General features: G+C 36.9%; 1 non-coding gene across 1 annotated transcript; it reads left to right on the top strand.

Moving 5' to 3' along the window:
• Nucleotides 1-3,761: 3,761 nt before the first annotated feature.
• Nucleotides 3,762-3,865, top strand: LOC127743628 (small nucleolar RNA R71). The gene has a single exon (XR_008005012.1). It is a non-coding gene; the product is annotated as a small nucleolar RNA R71 (small nucleolar RNA).
• Nucleotides 3,866-7,366: the final 3,501 nt, after the last annotated feature.

Genomic DNA, 7,366 nt, shown 5'->3' with positions numbered 1-7,366 from the left:
TACTTTTTCCTTTGAAGTTTAGAATGATTGGCTTCTCTAGGAACTTAGAATTTCGGATAGTGTTATTGACTTTCCTAGTTAAGTATGTTGATTCTTGAACATAGCTATTTATGAGTCTTGGCTGTGGCCCTAAGAACTTTGTTTTCCAGTATTACCACCGGATACATAAATGCCACAGACACATGACTGGGTGAACCTTTTCAGATTGTGACTTAGCTTTGCTAGAGTCCCCAGTTAGAGGTGTCCAGAGCTCTTAAGCACACTCTTTTTTCTTTGGATCATGACTTTAACCACTCAGTCTCAAGCTTTTCACTTAGACCTTCATGACACAACCACATGGTTAGGGACAACTTGATTTAGCCGCTTAGGCCTGGATTTTATTTCCTTGGGCCCTCCTATCCATTGATGCTCAAAGCCTTGGATCCTTTTTACCCTTGCCTTTTGGTTTTAAAGGCTATTGGCTTTTTTTGCTTGCTTTTTCTTTTTCTTTCTATTATTTTTTTCGCCATTTCTCTCTTTTTTTTTCGCAAGCTTTCTTTTTCGCTACTTTTTCTTGCTTCAAGAATCAATTTCATGATTTTTCAGATCATCAATAACATTTCTCTTTGTTCATCATTCTTTCAAGAGCTAACAATTTTAACATTCATAAACAACAAGATCAAAAAATATGCATTGTTTAAGCATTCATTCAGAAGACAAAAATTATTGTCACCACATCAATATAATTAAATTAATTTCAAGGATAAATTCGAAATTCATGTACTTCTTGTTCTTTCGAATTAAAACATTTTTTCATTTAAGAGAGGTGAAGGATTCATGGAATTATTCATAACTTACGACATAGTTACTAACTACTAATGATCATGAAGTAGAGACATAAAACACAGATAAACACAGCATAAAAACCGAAAAGCAGAAAGAAATAAGAACAAGGAATGAATCCACCTGAGTGAGGGTGGCGCCTTCAAGGACCAACAATGTCCTTAAGCTCTTCTATGTCCCTTCCTTGCCTTTCCTATCCTTAGTTGCTCCCAATAATTGTGTGGAGGACAATTTATCCCCTGAGGTATCTCAGAGATCTCTTGATTTGCAGTCAAATGTTCTTCCACTGAGCTATAAACCCTTTACATGAGTCTTTCATCTCCCTTGACTCAGAGGTGGAAGCTTTTGTCTTCCCTTTTTTCTCTTATTCTTTTTTTTGGATGTCTCTGGCCTAAGGTGCCATTAATGGTTATGGAAAAGCAAAAAGCTATGCTTTTACCACACCAAACTTAGAAAATTGCTCGCCCTCGAGCAAGAGAAGAAAGAAAAGATGAAGAATAAGAAGAAGATATGGAGAAGATTGAGGGATGTGTGTATTCGGCTATAAGGGTGGGATTGGGTGGGAAAGAAAATTTGAATTTTAAAAGTAGGTGGGGTGTTTGGGGAAGAGTGGATAGATGTAGGTGGTGAATGAAAAAACAGAAGGGATGACCATGAATGGAGAGAGAAGGTGAGGTATATGGGGATCCTGTGGGGTTCACAGATCCTGAGATGATCCTGTGGGGTCCACAGATCCTGAGGTGTCAAGGATTTACATTTCTGCACCAATTAGGCATGTAAAATGCCTCTGCACACCATTCTGACATTTAAATGCCGAGATGATGCACACTCTGGGTGTTCAACGCCCATGTGCAGCATGTTTCTGGCGTTGAACGCCAGTTTCATGCTTGTTACTGGCGTTCAGCGCCAGCTTTCCTCAAGGCACATTCCTGGCGTTCAAACGCCAGGATGTTGCTTGTTTCTGGAGTTCAGCGCCAGATTCATGCTCTGTTCTGGCGTTGAACACCAGCCAGATGCTCCTCACTGGCGTTGAACGCCAGTCTGTCCTCCCTCCAGGGTGTGATTTTTCTTCTGCTGTTTTTTATTCTGTTTTTAATTTTTATATTTTTTTTGTGACTCCTCATGATCATGTACCTAATAAAACATAAAAAAATAATAAAATAAAAATTAGATAAATAAAATTGGGTTGCCTCCCAACAAGCGCTCTTTTAATGTCATTAGCTTGACAGTGGGCTCTCATGGAGCCTCACAGGTGATCATGTCAATGTTGTATAGTCCCAAGACCAAACTTAGAGTTTGGATATGGGGTCTTAACACCAAACTTAGAGTTTGGTTGTGGCCTCCCAACACTAAACTTAGAGTTTGACTATGGGGGCTCTTCTTGACTCTGAACTGAGATAAGCTCTTCATGCTTACTCTCTTTTGTCACAAAGGGATGGCCATGTGCCTTAAACACAAGGTAGTCCCCATTTAATTGAAGGACTAATTCACCTCTGTTGACATCTATCACAGCTCCTGCTATAGCTAGGAAAGGTCTTCCAAGGATAATGCATTCATCCTCTTCCTTCCTAGTGTCTAAGATTATGAAATCAGCAGGGATGTAAAAGCCTTTTACCTTTACTAACACGTCCTCTACTATTCCATAAGCTTGTCTCAATGACTTGTCTGCCAATTGTAATGAGAACAAGGCAGGTTGTACCTCAATGATCCCCAGCTTCTCCATTACAGAGAGTGGCATAAGATTTATCCCTGACCCCAGATCACATAGAGCTTTTTCAAAGGTCATGGTGCCTATGGTACAAGGTATTAAGAACTTGCTAGGATCTTATCTCTTTTGAGGTAGAATTTGCTGAATCCAGGTATCTAGTTCATTAATGTGCAAGGGAGGTTCACTTTCTCAAGTCTCATTACCAAACAACTTGGCATTCAGCTTCATGATAGCTCCTAAATATTGAGCAACTTGCTCTCCAATCACATCTTCATCCTCTTCTGAGGAATAATAGTCTTCAGAGCTCATGAATGGCAGAAGGAGATTTAATGGAATCTCTATGGTCTTTATATGAGCCTCAGATTCCTTTGGATCCTTAATAGGAAACTCCTTCTTGCTTGAGGGACGTCCCAGGAGGTCTTCCTCACTAGGATTTTCGTCCTTCTCCTCCCTTGTACATTCGGCCATATTGATCACATCAATGGCCTTGCACTCTCCTTTTGGATTCTATTCTGTATTGCTTCGGAGAATACTAGGAGGAATTTCAATGACTTTCTTACTCAGCTGGCCCACTTTTGCCTCCAAATTTCTAATGGAGGACCTTGTTTCACTCATGAAACTTAAAGTGGCCTTTGACAGATCAGAGAGTAAATTTGCTAAATTAGAAGTGCTTTGTTCAGAATTCTCTGTCTGTTGCCGAGAAGATGATGGAAAAGGCTTGCTATTGCTCAGCCTATTGTGTCCACCATTGTTAAAGCCTTCTTGAGGCTTTTGTTGATCCTTCCATGAGAAATTTGGATGATTTCTCCATGATGAATTATAGGTGTTTCCATAAGGTTCACCCATGTAATTAACCTCTGCCATTGTAGGGTTCTCAGGATCATAAGCTTCTTCAGAAGCTGCCTCTTTAGTACTGTTGGATGCATTTTTCCATCCATTCAGACTTTGAGAGATCATGTTGACTTGCTGAGTCAACACTTTGTTCTGAGCCAATATGGCATTCAGAGCATCAATTTCAAGAACTCTCTTCCTTTGAGGCGTCCCATTATTAATGGAATTCCTCTCAGAAGTGTACATGAATTGGTTATTTGCAACCATGTCAATAAGCTCTTGAGCTTCTGCAGGTGTTTTCTTTAGGTGAATGGATCCACCTGCAAAATGGTCCAATGACATTTTCGAAAATTCAGATAGACCATAATAGAATATATATAATATGGTCCATTCTGAAAACATGTCAGATGGACACCTTTTGGTCAGCTGCTTGTTTCTTTCCCAAGCTTCATAGAGGGATTCACCATCTTTTTGTTTGAAGGTTTGAACATCCACTCTGAGCTTGCTCAACTTTTGAGGAGGAAAGAATTTATCCAAGAAAGCCGTGACCAGTTTATCCCAGGAGTCCAGGCTATCCTTAGGTTGTGAATCCAACCATATTCTAGCTCTGTCTCTTACAGCAAAAGGAAAAAGCATGAGCCTGTAGACTTCAGGATCTACTCCATTCATCTTAACAGTCTCACAAATCTGCAAGAACTCAGTTAAAAACTAGTAAGGATCTTCAGATGGAAGTCCATAAAACTTGCAGTTCTGTTGCATTAAAGCAACTAGCTAAGGTTTCAGCTCAAAGTTGTTTGTTCCTATGGCAGGAATGGAGATGCTTCTTCCATCAAATTTGGATGTGGACTTAGTAAAATCACCAAGCATCCTCCTTGCATTATTATTATTGGGTTCGGCTGCCATCTCCTTCTCTTGTTCGAAAATTTCTGAAAGGTTGCTTCTGGATTGTTGTAATTTAGCTTCTCTTAGTTTCCTCTTCAGAGTCCTTTCAGGTTCTGGATCAGCTTCAACAAGAGTGTCTTTTTCCTTGTTCCTGCTCATATAAAAGAGAAGAAAACAAGAAAAGAAAGAGGAATCCTCTATGTCACAGTATAGAGATTCCTTTATGTTAGTAGAAGAAGAAAGGGAAGAAGAATGAAGAAGAGTGGGTTCGGATATTTAGATGGAGAGAGGTGAAGAGGAGTGTTAGTAAATAATTAATTAAACAGAAGAAGAGAAGAGGAAGAGAATTCGAAAATAATTTTTAAAAAGGGGTTAGTAGTTTTCGAAAATATAAGATATGATAGAATTAAAATTAAAACATGAAACAATTAGTTAATTAAAAAGAATTTTTGAAAAAGGGGTGAGATATTTTCGAAAATTAGAGAGGAAAGAGTAGTTAAGTGGTTTTGAAAAAGATAAGAAACAAACAAAAAGTTAATTAGTTAATTGAAAAAGATATTAAAATCAAATTTGAAAAGATAAGAATATAAGAAGTTAGATAAGATATTTTGAAATCAACTTTTGAAAAAGATAAGATTTTGAAAAAAAGATAAGATAAATAGATAAGATAAAAAGATATGGTTGAAAAATATTTTAATTTTAAAATTAAAATTAATTACTTAACTAACAAGAAACTTAAAAAGATAGGATTCTAGATTTTAAAGATTGAACCTTTCTTAACAAGAAAGTAACAAACTTCAAATTTTTTTGAATCAATCACATTACTTGTTAGCTAATTTTCGAAAATATGATGTAAAGATAAGAAAAAGATTTTGAAAATATTTTGAAAAAGATTTTTGGAATTTTTTGAAAATAATAAAAATGAAAAAGATATGATTTTTGAAAAAGATTTTAAAAAGATAAGATTTTTAAAACTGAAATTTTGACTTGACTTGTAAGAAATAACTAATTTTAAAAATTTTTGACCAAGTCAACCCAAAATTTCGAAAATTTGGAGAGAAAAAAGGAAAAGATATTTTTTTATTTTTGAATTTATGATGATGAGAGAGAAAAACATAAAAATGATCCAAAACATGAAAATTTTGGATCAAAACACATTATGCATGCAAGAACACTATGAATGTCAAGATGAACACCAAGAACACTTTGAAGATCATGATGAACATCAAGAACATATTTTTGAAAATTTTTTAATGCAAAGAAAACATGCAAGACACCAAACTTAGAAATCTTTAATGCATGGACTCTAACAAACGAAAAATGCATATGAAAAACAAGAAGACTTGTCAAGAACAACTTGAAGATCATGAAGAACACTATGAATGCATGGAATTTTCGAAAATATTGCAAGAAAATTTTTTCAAAGCATGCAATTGACACCAAACTTAAAAATTGACTAAAGACTCAAACAAGAAACTCAAAATATTTTTGGTCTTTTTATGATTTTATGATTTTTTTGTATTTTCTTTTACTTTTTTTTTGAAAATGTTCTTTAGAAAAATGAAAATAATAAAAAAATATTTTTGAAAGATTTTTGAAAACTTTTTTGAAAAGAAAATTACCTAATCCGAGCAACAAGATTAACCTTCAGTTGTCCAGACTCGAACAATCCCCGGCAACGGCGCCAAAAACTTGGTGGACGAAATTGTGATCCTCTTAAAGTTGGTCTCTTTGTACTTGTATGAAATTTAAATATTGGCTCTATCAAAAATACACCAAAGAGATCATGGTATGATGAATTGGGATCTGAATAATCCCGGGTAATGGCACGTGTGATCACAACCCCGTTCAACTAACCAGCAAGTGCACTGGGTCGTCCAAGTAATAAACCTTACGTGAGTAAGGGTCGATCCCACAGAGATTGTTGGTATGAAGCAAGCTATGGTCACCTTGTAAATATCAGTTAGGCAGATTAAATGGTTATAGATTTCGAAAATAGTTAATAAACATAAAATAAAATAGGATAGAAATACTTATGTAAATCAATAGTGGGAATTTCAGATAGGCGTATGGAGATGCTGTGCTCCTCTTGTATCTCTACATTCTTTTACATTCATCCAATCCTTCTTACTCCTTTCCATGGCAACCTGTATGTAGGGCATCACCGTCGTCAATGGCTACTTTTCATCCTCTCGGGAAAATGGTCCTATGCGCTGTCACTGCATGGCTAATCGTCTGGAGGCATCACCCTTGTCGATGGCTACATCCTGGTGCACGAAATTGTGATCAATACTTTTCACAACTCAATTAATCCCCGGTGATGAACCCAAAAACTTGGTGTTCAATACCATGGCATAAACATAACTTCGCACAACTAACCAGCAAGTGTACTGGGTCGTCCAAGTAATAAACCTTACGCGAGTAAGGGTCGATCCCACAGAGATTGTTGGTATGAAGCAAGCTATGGTCACCTTGTAAATCTTAGTCAGGCAAACTCAAATGGTTATGAATGATGAATAAAACATAAAGATAAAGATAGAGATACTTATGTAATTCATTGGTGGGAATTTCAGATAAGCGTATGAAGATGCTTGGTCCCTTCCGTCTCTCTGCTTTCCTACTGTCTTCATCCAATCCTTCTTACTCCTTTCCATGGCAAGCTGTATGCAAGGGTTTCACCGTTGTCAGTGGCTACCTCCCATCCTCTCAGTGGAAATGTTCAACGCACCCTGTCACGGCACGACTAATCATCTGTCGGTTCTCAATCAGGTTGGAATAGAATCCAGTGATTCTTTTGCATCTATCACTAACGCCCAGCCTTCAGGAGTTTGAAGCTCGTCACAGTCATTCAATCATTGAATCCTACTCAGAATACCACAGACAAGGTTTAGACCTTCCAGATCACACCTTAATCTATGGTGTGTAGAAACTCCACCGTTGAAAATACATAAGAACAAGGTCTAGGCATGGCCGAATGGCCAGCCTCCCAATGATCAAAAGATCTAAAGATCAAAAGATTCCAAAGATCAGAAGATGAAAATGCAATAGTAAAAGGTCCTATATATAGAAAACTAGTAGCCTAGGGTTTACAGAGATGAGTAAATGACATAAAAATCCACTTCC

Source organism: Arachis duranensis, chromosome 10 (assembly GCF_000817695.3).
Source record: "Arachis duranensis cultivar V14167 chromosome 10, aradu.V14167.gnm2.J7QH, whole genome shotgun sequence".
NCBI lineage: Eukaryota > Viridiplantae > Streptophyta > Magnoliopsida > Fabales > Fabaceae > Arachis > Arachis duranensis.
Note: the sequence above shows the minus strand (reverse complement) of the source record. Positions and strands in the feature narration are given on the sequence as shown.